General features: G+C 45.8%; 3 non-coding genes across 3 annotated transcripts; 1 reads left to right on the top strand and 2 right to left on the bottom strand.

Annotated features, from left to right (window-relative positions):
* Positions 1 to 1943: 1943 nt before the first annotated feature.
* Positions 1944 to 2016, bottom strand: trnav-aac. Its single transcript has one exon. It is a non-coding gene; the product is annotated as a tRNA-Val (tRNA).
* A 487-nt stretch (positions 2017 to 2503) lies between these two features.
* Positions 2504 to 2576, bottom strand: trnav-uac. The gene has a single exon. It is a non-coding gene; the product is annotated as a tRNA-Val (tRNA).
* A 3198-nt stretch (positions 2577 to 5774) lies between these two features.
* On the top strand, positions 5775 to 5846 carry trnat-cgu. The gene has a single exon. It is a non-coding gene; the product is annotated as a tRNA-Thr (tRNA).
* Positions 5847 to 13015: the final 7169 nt, after the last annotated feature.

Below are 13015 nucleotides of genomic sequence, written 5' to 3'. Positions count from 1 at the left end.
AGTAAGATGCTTTTATCGTACATTTAGACATGTTTGAAATGGTGATTAAATATGTTCATCTGCATCTGTAAACCCAATAGATTCTGTGGTGGATGAACAAACTGCTAATATCCTAATCGTGGAAAAATAGGGAAGGCTTTTCTTCCCCTGGCGTCTTGAAAATTCAGTATTTCTAACTTTGCTGCAGGAATTTTAATATCTGATGCGAGACCAAATCTCATGTTGCTCGAAAATGCTGCAGCCTAAATACCGTTCATGTAGAAGAAAGGAGGGGTAATTGTAAATCAACATTGAGCCTGGATTCCCACACTGGCTTTTCCTGTTTCTCCGTCAGGAAGACCGTTTTTTCTTTCCCAAAGCTGCTTCAGTTTAGTCTCTGGCATTTCCTCTAAGTCAGTTACAGTATCGTTTGTGTCTGTCCTTTTGAGTACACATTACTTTCAGACATCCTTCAATCTGGCCTGTTGCATTTGCTGATCCCAATGCCATCTACTCTGCATTGGAGAGACTAAATGCCGACTGGGTGACCACTTTGCAAAACACCTTCGCTCCATCGACAAGCTGGTGGCAGACTCTCCTGTCGCTTGCTATTTGAACTCACGTTCACTCACGTGCTCTCATGTCCACATGTCCGATCTTGGCCCGCTGCAATGTTCCCATGTAGCTCAGCACAACGCCGAGGAAGAGCACCCCATCCTCCGAATAGGCACGGTACAGCCTTGCGGATTTTACAGTACGCTCAACAACTTCGCACCGTGAAATCACTCTTCCCACTTCACCACATGTTTATTTCCATCAACTTATTTTCATTGCTTCCATTGATATGTCTTCCTCTCCCATTGTCTACCCCTCCCCATTCCCCTAGCCCAGGGGTGGGCAAACTACGGCCCGCGGGCCGCATGCGGCCCGCCAAAGGTATTTCTGCGGCCCACCAAGTCATTAAAAAAAAAAAAATTTTTTTTTTAAAAATTTTTTTTTGTATTAAAAAAATTTTTTTTTAAGGTTAATGGGGGGGGGGGCTGTTGGGTTACTTACTGGTATAGGGTGGATACGTTGACTTGAGTAGGGTGATCATTGCTCGGCACAACGTCGAGGGCCGAAGGGCCTGTTCTGTGCTGTACTGTTCTATGTTCTATATGAGGCGCCCAGAATCATAACCGGGTGAAGTAATTATTTTACTTATGCGGCCCTTTGTGAATTGTGAATTTCTGAATGTGGCCCTTGCACGGAAAAGTTTGCCCACCCCTGCCCTAGCCAATCGCATCCCTCTTGGGAAATCCGCCCCTTGTTCCTCATTGTCCTCTGTCATTAACACATTCTAATCTTCTAATCGCCTCGGTCAGCACCGTTCGTAACTTTGATTAGAAACATTTACATTCCCTTTTTCTTTCGACCCAACTCATTTTTGTTATTCTCCACCCATCGCTGGCCGTCTGTCGAGGCCCAATACTTCACGCTCCCCTCTCCCAACCCCCACTTCCCCCACACACACCGCCAGTCTAAACCTGGCCAAGATCCAGTTGTCCAGCTTCGACAAAGAGTCACCCAGACTCGAAACGACACTTGCCATCTCTCTCCACAGAGCCTGTCAGACCTGCTGAGACTGTCCTGTGTTTTCTGTTTTTCTTTCCCATTGACGCATCCGCAGTAAATTGCTTTTATCGTACATTTAGACATGTTTGAAATGGTGATTAAATATGTTCATCTGCATCTGTAAACCCAATAGATTCTGTGGTGGATGAACAAACTGCTAATATTCGAATCGTGGCAAAATAGGGAAGGCTTTTCTTCCCCTGGCGTCTTGAAAATTCAGTATTTCTGACTTTGTTGCAGGAATTCTAATATCTGATGCGAGACCAAATCTCATGTTCCTCGAACGTGCGAGATTGAGGAAGAAATGTATTTTGTGCAAACATTCGTCACACAGAATGAGAAGTACGGAACGTTCCTGCCCGGTTTCGAACCACGTACCTTTCGCATGTTAGGCGAATGTGATAACCATTACACTACAGAAACTGCTGGGAGCATCACAATCAGTGGCCCTGTGCAATGTTGAACCTCAATGTACTGTTGCAGCTTCTAACGGTTCCGCTGAGAGGCCATGTCACTTATTGGAAGAAGCCGTTTCTTTAAAACTGATGTCTGAACTTATGAAAGGATCAGATATTGAACTTTGCTGAACTGGAGATAAGTTATGTTTTGCTTGAAGTTAAATTGAGAGGGCATGGCTTTCATAAGTAACCACAGCTGAAACGAGAATTGATGATGCCCTGCTCACTTTGCTCTGCATCGGGAACCAGTTGTCCAACCCACTGAACTAAAGGTGACGCCAAAACTCGGAACTGCGAGCCAGCCTGGAATCTCCTGATTCGTACACAGACGCGTTATCCATTGCGCCACTGGCCCACAGCAGTTACAAGCTTTTGCTATTCCTCGATGATGAAGACCAGTTACGAGATCGAGGTAATATTTAGAACCAGACTAAACTGGAATCTCTCTGGAATGTTTCGGGCCGGTTTCGAACCGGGGACCATTCGCGTGTAAAGCGAATGTGATAACCACTACACTACAGAAACCGCTGGCAGCGCAAACTCCAACGGACCTGTGTCACCTTCAACTCAGCTGCCTTGTTGCAGCTTCGCATGGTTCGGCTAAGAGGCCATGTCACTTCTTACAAGGACATGTCTGTTTCTTTAAAATAGATGTCTAAACTTACAAGCCAGTAGAAGAACCTATATTAGAATTAAAACAGTACAGCACAGAACAGGCCCTTCGGCCCTCAATGTTGTGCCGAGCAATGATCACCCTACTCAAGCCCACGTATCCACCCTATACCAGTAACCCAACAACCCCCATTAACATTATTTTTTAAGGACACTAAGGGCAATTTAGCCTGGCCAATCCACCTAGCCCGCACATCTTTGGATCGTGGGAGGAAACCGGAGCACCCGGAGGAAACCCGAGCACCCAGAGGAAGACGCGCCGGGAATCGAACCTGGGACCCTGGAGCTGTGAAGCAATTAGGCTAACCAACATGCTACCGTGCTGCCCACTTGAAAAGTGCTTTCGGACATCCGGAGTCGGTAAAAGGCGCGACATCTGTAAAAGTCCTTCTTTGGCTTACCGAGGAATAATTTACTCCAGGGGTTAATGATCCCAATGCCATCTACTCTGCATTGGAGACACTAAATGCTGACTGGGTGAACACTTTGCAAAACACCTTCGCTCCATCGACAAGCTGGCGGCAGACTCTCCTGTCGCTTGCTATTTGAACTCACTGTCCTGCTCTCATGTCCAAATGTCCGATCTTGGCTTGCTGCAATGTTCCCATGTAGCTCAGCACAATGTCGTGGAACAGCCCCCATCCTCTGAATAGGCACGTGTGAGAAGCGTTTGCACAATTATTGCGCACAAAATAATTCTGTTTCCTGAATGCTGCCGGAATCTCGTGTGTTCCAGGACTATGAGATTTCGTCTCACATGAGCCACCAAACTGAATTGAACATTAAGGCCCAAGCACTGAATTTTCGGCAGGCAATGAGAGGTGAAGAGTTTCCATATCTTGGCACAGCTGGGATATTGGCAGCTAGTTCATCCGAACAGAATTTCAGCGATTTACAAATGAACACATTTAATTACCATCTCAAACATGTCTAAATGTATGACAAATGCAACTGACTGCGGATGCTTCAAACGGAAACTAAAATAGAAAATACTGGATAATCTCAGCAGGTCTGACAGCCTCTGGGGAGCGAAATGGCAGCTGTCGTTTCCAGTCAAGTGGACTCTTTGTCAAAGCTGGAGAACTGGAACTGGATATTCAGATGATTGTGGGTGGGGGGTGTGGGTGGGGGGTCGGGGTGGTGGAGTGCTGTATTGGGTCTCGATAGAGGGCTAGCAATAGGTGGGAAATGACGAAAATGTCTCGGGCAGAAAGAAAAAGGGAATGTAAATGAAGCTAATCAAGGCTATGAAAGGTGCTGATGTTGCATCAAGCGGTCAGAATGTGTTAATGGCAGAACAAATGTAAGCAATGCGTCAGAGAACAATTACAAACAGGGATCTGATTGATCAAGTAGGATGGTATGGGCTGGGGGGAGGTGGGGAATGCTGAGGGTAAAATATATCAATGGAAGGAATGATAAGTTGATGGAAAAAACATGTGGTGGAGGGGGAAGTGAGAGTTCACAGTCTGAAGTTGTTGATCTGATAAAATGAAAGGGACAAAGAGCTTTTCCAACTTCTTCCATCGGGCAGGAGATATAGAAGTCTGAGAACACGCACGAACAGACTCAAAAACAGCTTCTTCCCCACTGTCACCAGACTCCGAAATGACTCTCTTATTGACTGACCTCATTAACTCTATACCCTGTGTACTTCAACCGATGCCAATGCATATGTAGTTACATTGTATATCTTGTGTTGCCCTATTATGTAGTCCCATGTATTTTCTTGTATTTTGTTGAATTTTGTTTAATTCCCTTTTCTTCCATGTACTGAATGATCTGTTGAGCTGCTTGCAGAAAAATACTTTTCACTGTACCTCGGTAATAAACAAATCCAATCCAATAACCCGTCTTGCTCCATTTTCACATAAAAATAAATGGCGATGGTCTTTCTGACCGCCCTCTCGCATCCACCTTGAGAGATGAATATCACCCCCCCCCCCCCCCCCCCCCACCCCCTCCACACACACACACACATACCCCTACCCCTCTTGGTGTCGGTTTGTTTCTGGGACCCACTGCCTTTCTGCTATAATGTGATTGACGGCACAGACACATGTAGGGATCTCTATATTTGTGTGCTGTTATTTCTCTATATATGTGTCATATTGCGATCACTTCTACATTTGCTGCTACGCAGATTCTCTCCAATCAGACGGAATATGAACCGTGCAGGCTGCCCGATGCTGACTGTGTATCAGGATCGTCAGTATCGATTGTATTGATGTGTGACGTCAGTATCCTCTTCAACCCTCATTTCAGCGTCCAGATGTTCCACTGGGTCTTGGTGGCTCCAGTCTGATAGAAACGAACAGAAAACAATAATAATCTCAAAATTCAGAATCAGCCTCATATTGACCAACGTAACGGTCACCTGCACCATACTCATTATTATTTAATTAACAATAATATCTGGTTACTCAGTAAGGGGAGAATGGGGGTTTTGCAGTGAAGGAAATACTGAGTAGCGAGATCATAATGAGGAGGGTGACGAGGCGGTTCCTCGCGATCGTTCCTGAATCAATCGCTCTTCAGGGCAGCCAATTATCTGTCAGAGCAGCAATCCAGATTCAGGTCCCACTGCATTGCTAATCCAACCAATGACAGGAATCGAGCAGCGGCAGCAATGTCTAGAATATCCCAATGGTGTTGGGGCAAGGGCATCAAACGGAAACTGTGACCGGGGCACCGCAGACTCAAAGCTGAAAATTGTGCGGCGGTTATCAGCTGCAGTCACAAGTGATGGAGCGGAAATAGCGACAGTTGAGCACCCAGCAGCCCGTGACCATCCTGCACCTGCTCAACTCACTGAGAACAATATAGTGTCGGAGGGCTGGGGGCAGATTGAACTGACGCTACCTGCGCCTATTTGAAAGAGCTTTTTCTATTGCCCTTTTCACCCTGCATTTAAATCCCGCGGGGTTTTCCGTTCTCAAGTTCTGACAATTTTTTGAAATGTTCTATTGATTCATCTTCACTCACCAATTGTTGCGCCACACTCCAAATGATAACAATTCACAGTGCAATCAACATCATTACCTTGCCTAAGGTGCGGTGGCCAAGAGGAAAGGCGTTGGTCTCGTAAACCAAAAATCGCGGGTTCGAATCCCGCCCGTCCCTCGGTGCTGATCCATTCAAAGTCCTCTGTAACGTTTCATTGTCTCACAAACACTTGCTGCATGAAATATAATTCACCTATCTTCTTCATAGAACGTTTAACCTTCAGCTAATGAAAATAATTCCAGACAATCTGGTCTCTGAAAAAAGCGATGTTCACAGCAGTTCCCCTTTTGTACCTTCTTCGTCAGAACCAAAATAAAGAAAACTAGTGACAAAGATGGTGTATAAATAGCTGAAATTTAGATTTCTGTCTAGGTTTTTCGCCCTGATATGCATTGCAGTCAACACTGAATCCACTCAACAGCCGAATTCTAACACGGAGTAAACCGAATCCGGCAGCAGAGGGCGCCAAATTCAAGCACGGGCGTCAGAAACTCACCTGATGGTGTCGGCCAAGCCGATAGGATGGGAGGCGAGTGATGTCACAATAGACCCTCTCCCTGCACTGCACTAAGTTCCCTCTCTCCTACACAATCCCTGACTCAGTCCAGTTCAGTTCACTGGGAGAGATTCAGTCAGACATGTTTGTGATAATACTAGCGGCGCTTTGGCACAGTAAGTAGTTATCGTGTTAATTAAACCAGATTAGCATATTAATACACATAGGCTATGTGTAATTAACGATCGGGAATGTCTATGAAGTGCCTGCATCAGAGGTCCCAAAAAATGCCGCAGATTCAAGTAGATTTATATCAACCCTGCTTAAACTCAGGGCGGCCCGGTGGCGCAATGGTTGGCACTACTGCCTCATTGCACTGAGGACACGGGTTCGATCCCGGTCCCAGATCACTGCCCGTGTGGTGTTTGAACATTCTCACTCCCACAACCTAGATGTACAGGCTAAGTGGACTAGCCACGCTAAAAAGCACCTCTTAATTGAACAAACTCTAACTTTATAAAGGAACAACAATCTGTTCACTTCGTTCCTTCACTTTCGCAAGCCGGCTATGTGCAATCCAGTAGCTCAGTCACCAGTGACAATAACTGTCCCAGAAGTGGGTCCGGTGAAGTTAAATTGCCAATATAAAGGCCCCAACATGTACAAAATGCAATGATATCAGGAGAAACCGGCACAGCCACCGTGATGGATTATCACCAACACCTCAGCAATGAAGAGAGATGTGGGTTCAGGACGATATCTGGCGTTTGCTGACAAATCTAAACAGAACGGTTACCTCAGTATCAGCGCATTCGATGAGGAGGACAGGGAGGTCTATTACTGCGCACTGAGAAACAGCGTTAGAGAAAAGCCCCGTACACAACGCTGAGTGAGTGTTTACAGCATCACTGAGGTTCCTTTCCGAGAAGGAATTGATCCCGGGCTCAGGCAAGCAATCATGTCTATTTACCGGACATTTTTCTGTCCTTGTGTAGATCGACAGAGGAATAGTTTGGGAAATCTTGAGAGCTTTGGCTGAAAATATCAGCCATGATTGAATGGCGAAGCGCACTCGATGGGCCAAGTGGCCTATTCTGCTCCTATGTCTAATGGCCTTATCATCTTATTATTGTCTATTATACCGCACATTTTATTGTATCTTTAAAACCGAATATCGACCTACCAGCAGAGGGAGCCACGCGAATGAGGAGTTAAGATGGACGAAAATCATGGCCTGCTCTCGCAGATGAGTCCAAGGACAAAGACTTCTCGTTACCCGTTCCTATAACGAAATGCAGAATGGATCAATGTCTGCTGCGGTACTAAATGTGCAAGGTACTTAATGGGCGGCACTGTGGCTCAGTGGTTTGTATTGCTGCCTCACAGCTCCAGGAATCCGGGTTCGATTCCCGGCTTGAGTCACTGTCTGTGTGGAGTCTGCACATTCTCCCAGTGTCTGCGTGGGTTTCCCCAGGGTGTTCCGGTTTCCTCCCACATGTCGCAAAAAGACATGTTGTTAGGTAATTTGGACATTCTGACTCCCCTCTGTGTACCCGAACAGGCTTCGGAATGTGGTGACTGGGGGATTTTCACCGTAACTTCATGTAAGCCTAATTGTGACACTAATACAGATTATTATTATGTACAATAACCGCTGAACAACATGAGAATTACTATCAGTCTGGGACATGGGAAGCACATGGTGCCAGGTTTATACTTTAATAGAAATCAAGTTGTCGATCGAAAATACCAGAAGTTTCTGTTGACACGACATGTTTTATGTTGGATTCCCACGCAGATCAGGGACAGGCTTCGTCCAATTGAGACGAAGGGGCGCTAAGGGGCAATTTAGCAAGGTCAATCCAGATTTCCGACACATCTTTGAACGGTGGGAGGAAATCGCTTCTCGCCTTTTTGCTGAGATGAGCGTGAGGTCAGGTGTGATGCCTGGATCTGGTTTGTCTCTCTTCTGGGGGCCATGAATTGGATTCAATTTGAATTGTTTTTTGGAGCAGGCATGGAGCTGCATTAGGGGTTTGCCCCTGTCCACACTCTGAGCTCTAGCTTTGTAACTCTGATAAGGTCTTTAAAAAAACTTGAGCAGCCGGAGGAAACCCTCGCAGACATGGACAGAAAGTGCAAACTGCACACTCACGGCCGGGAGTGAACCCGGGTCCCTGGCGCTGTGAGGCAGCAGTGCTAACCACTGTACCACTCCTGTGCTTGCAGGGACAATAGAGACATGGATTATAAAAACAGGGAGATCATGTTGGAGTTGTACAGAACTGGCGTGAGACCGCAGCTGGAGTACTGTACAGTTCTGGGCGCCACATTATAGGAGGATGTGATTGCACTGGAGGGGGTGCAGAGGAGATTCGCCACGATCCACCTGAACCGAGCTGGGACCAGTGTTCTGGCGAAAAGAGTAAATAGGGTGGTCAATAGGACTTTAAACTAGAGATTGGGGGGGAAGGGAAAGTCAGGGAACCAAGAGGTGAAGGAATCAGTGGGAAGCGTAGCTGTTTAGGATTACAAAAAATCACGAAAAGACAGAGCTCAGGAGAGGTTACGATAGTCCCCATCTCACAAAATATGACACAGTGTATGGAAAGGCTCAGTAAACCAAGGTCCACCACACTAAGAAAACAAAAAGGGACAGTCAATAGGGAATTAAAGGTGCTATATTTAAATGCCCGCAGTGTACGGAACAAGGTAGATGAGCTTGTGGCCCAGATTGTGACTGGCAGGTATGATGTGGTAGGCATCACAGAGACATGGTTGCAGGGGGTTCAGGACTGGCAGTTAAACATCCAGGAATTTAGAACCTATCGAAAAGACAGAGAGGTGGGTAGAGGGGGCGGGGTTGCCTTGTTAATTAGAAATGAAATTAAATCAATAGCACTAAACGACATAGGGTCAGACGGTGTGGAGTCTGTGTGGGTAGAGTTGAGGAACCACAAAGGCAAAAAACCATAATGGGAGTTATGTACAGGCCTCCTGACAGTGGTCAGGACCAGGGGCACAAAATGCACCACGAAATAGAAAGGGCATGTCAGAAAGGCAAGGTCACAGTGATCATGGGGGACTTCAATATGCAGGTGGACTGGGTAAATAATGTTGCCAGTGGACCCAAAGAAAGGGAATTCATTGAATGTTTACAGGATGGCTTTTTGGAACAGCTTGTGATGGAGCCCACGAGGGAACAGGCTATTCTGGACTTAGTGTTATGTAATGAGCCAGAATTGATAAAAGATCTTAAAGTAAGGGAACACTTAGGAAGCAGTGATCATAATATGGTAGAATTCAGTCTGCAATTTGAAAGAAGGAAGGTAGAATCAGATGTAAAGGTTTTAGTTAAATAAAGGTAATTACAGGCGCATGAGGGAGAAACTGACGAAAATCGACTGGAAGCAGAGCCTAGTGGGAAAGACAGTAGAACAGCAATGGCAGGAGTTTCTGGGAGTAATTGAGGACACAGTGCAGAGGTTCATCCCAAAGAAAAGAAAGGTTATCAGAGGGAGGATTAGGCAGCCATGGCTGACAAAGGAAGTCAGGGAATGCATCAAGGCAAAAGAGAGAGCCTATAATGTGGCAAAGAGTAGTGGGAAGTCAGAAGATTGGGAAGGCTACAAAACCAAACAGAGGATAACAAAGAGAGAAATAAGGAAGGAGAGGATCAAATATGAAGGTAGGCTAGCCAGTAACATTAGGAATGATAGTAAAAGTTTCTTTAAATACATTAAAAACAAACGGGAGGCAAAAGTAGACATTGGGCCGCTCCAAAATGAAGCTGGTAATCTAGTGATGGGAGACAAGGAAATAGCTGAGGAACTTAATAAGTACTTTGCGTCAGTCTTCACAGTAGAAGACATGAGAAATATCCCAACAATTCAGGAAAGTCAGGGGGCAGAGTTGAATATGGTTGCCATCACAAAGGAGAAGGTGCTAGAGAAACTAAAAGGTCTGAAAATTGATAAATCTCCGGGCCCAGATGGGCTACATCCTAGAGTTCTAAAGGAGATAGCTGAAGAAATAGAGGAGGCGTTAGTTATGATCTTTCAAAAGTCACTGGAATCAGGGAAAGTCCCAGAGGATTGGAAAATCGCTGTTGTAACCCCCCTGTTCAAGAAGGGAACAAGAAAAAAGATGGAAAATTATAGGCCAATTAGCCTAACCTCGGTTGTTGGCAAAATTCTAGAATCCATCGTTAAGGATGAGATTTCTAAATTCTTGGAAGTGCAGGGTCGGATTAGAACAAGTCAGCATGGATTTAGTAAGGGGAGGTCGTGCCTGACAAACCTGTTAGAGTTCTTTGAAGAGATAACAAATAGGTTAGACCAAGGAGAGCCAATGGATGTTATCTATCTTGACTTCCAAAAGGCCTTTGACAAGGTGCCTCACGGGAGACTGCTGAGTAAAATAAGGGCCCATGGTATTCGAGGCAAGGTACTAACATGGATTGACGATTGGCTGTCAGACAGAAGGCAGAGAGTTGGGATAAAAGGTTCTTTTTCGGAATGGCAACCGGTGACAAGTGGTGTCCCGCAGGGTTCAGTGTTGGGGCCACAGCTGTTCTCTTTATATATTAACGATCTAGATGACGGGACTGGGGGCATTCAGGCCAAGTTTGCCGATGATACAAAGATAGGTGGAGGGGCAGGTAGTATTGAGGACGTGGGGAGGCTGCAGAAAGATTTAGACAGTTTAGGAGAATGGTCCAAGAAGTGGCTGATGAAATTCAACGTGGGCAAGTGCGAGGTCTTGCACTTTGGAAAAAAGAATAGAGGCATGGACTATTTTCTAAACGGTGACAAAATTCATAATGCTAAAGTGCAAAGGGACTTGGGAGTCCTAGTCCAGGATTCTCTAAAGGTAAACTTGCAGGTTGAGTCCGTAATTAAGAAAGCAAATGTAATGTTGTCATTTATCTCAAGAGGCTTGGAATATAAAAGCAGGGATGTACTTCTGAGGCTTTATAAAGCACTAGTTAGGCCCCATTTAGAATACTGTGAGCAATTTTGGGCCCCATACCTCAGGAAGGACATACTGGCACTGGAGCGGGTCCAGCGGAGATTCACACGAATGATCCCAGGAATGGTAGGCTTAACATACGATGAACGTCTGAGGATCGTGGGATTATATTCATTGGAGTTTAGGAGGTTGAGGGGAGATCTAATAGAAACTTACAAGATAATGAATGGCTTGGATAGGATGGACGTAGGGAAGTTGTTTCCATTAGCAGGGGAGACTAGGACGCGGGGGCACAGCCTTAGAATAAAAGGGAGTCACTTTAGAACAGAGATGAGGAGAAATTTCTTCAGCCAGAGAGTGGTAGGTCTGTGGAATTCATTGCCACAGAGGGCAGTGGAGGCCGGGACATTGAGTGTCTTTAAGACAAAAATTGATAAATTCTTGATTTCTCGAGGAATTAAGGGCTATGGGGAGAGAGCGGGTAAATGGAGTTGAAATCAACCATGATTGAATGGTGGAGTGGACTCGATGGGCCGAATGGCCTTACTTCCGCTCCTATGTCTTATCGTCTTATGGTCTTATGTTGCCTGGGATGGAACATTTATGTTATGAAGAGAAGTTGCATAGTCTTGGGTGTACAAGATTACGAGGGTCATGGCAGGGTGGATAGGGAGCAGCAGTTCCCCTTAGTTGAAGGGTCAGTTACGGGGGAACACAAGTTCAAGGTGAGGGGCAGGAGGTTATGGGGATTTGAGGAAAATCTTATTTAGCCAGCGGATGGTGACTGTCTGGAGTAAACTAGGTGGGAGGGTGGTAGAGGCCGTGTGCTTCACATCCATTAAATAGTACCTGGCTGAACACATGGCACGTCTTCACATTCAAGGCTATGGAACACGTGCTGACAAATGAGGTCCTGTAGTTAGTCCTGTATTTTTCACGTGTTGGTTCAGACTCGATTGACCGGAAGGCCTCATCTGAACTGGTGGTTCTGTGTATCTGGGATTCTGAGTGCTGTAACATTCCTCGCGCTATAATAATTCCGCGAGTGACAAACTTCCAGGATTTATGCGTACATATTTATGTCCAGGTATTGGCTGCCCAATTTTACTGGCCTTGTCTTTCACTGGCGTGTCGCTGGCAATCAGAGGAATGCATTTCTCTGCTGCAATAAAGCTAGATGTGATAATGTTGGGACAGCAAGTACCGTGAGCCGGCTGCAGTATTGGGATCGCCGCACCATTGAAGGATACGGCCTGTTGGTGTGGGGGCTCAGCTCAACGATTGTACCTCCCTCAGTAACAAACACTGACTCTGTAAAATGCAGGGTCTTTTCATTGCCATATGAGCATCCGACTTGGGAGCAGGGAGTTGGTCAATCGGCCACTCGGGTCTACTCCACAATTCAGTGACATCATGACTAAGGTGACCATGGCCTCAGCTCCACATTCCGTGTAACCCAGGGGCGCTGGTAGAGGTATAATCAGTAAGTTCGCAGATTCCGAGAACATTGTTGATGTGGTAAATAGTGAGGAGGAAAACCTTAAAACAGTGGCAAATTGACTCTGAAAATTGCGAGGTGATGCAATTTGGGAGGGCTAGAAAGGCAAGGGAATATATAATGAAAGATAGGCCGCTCGGAATTACAGTAACCAGAGGGACCTGGGGTGCGTATCCATGGACCCCTGAAAGCAGCAGGACAGGTAAATACGGTGGTTAAGAAAGTCTTATGAAATATTTGCGTTTATTTTCCGTTGAACATAAGAGCAGGGAGGTTATGATGAAGCTGCAGAAACGCTGGTTAGGCAACGGCTGGATCCCT

The sequence above is a fragment of the Scyliorhinus canicula genome, unplaced genomic scaffold (assembly GCF_902713615.1).
Source record: "Scyliorhinus canicula unplaced genomic scaffold, sScyCan1.1, whole genome shotgun sequence".
In the NCBI taxonomy this organism is placed as follows: Eukaryota; Metazoa; Chordata; class Chondrichthyes; order Carcharhiniformes; family Scyliorhinidae; genus Scyliorhinus; species Scyliorhinus canicula.
The sequence above is the reverse complement of the archived record's forward strand: the minus strand, read 5'-3'. Positions and strand labels throughout refer to the sequence as shown.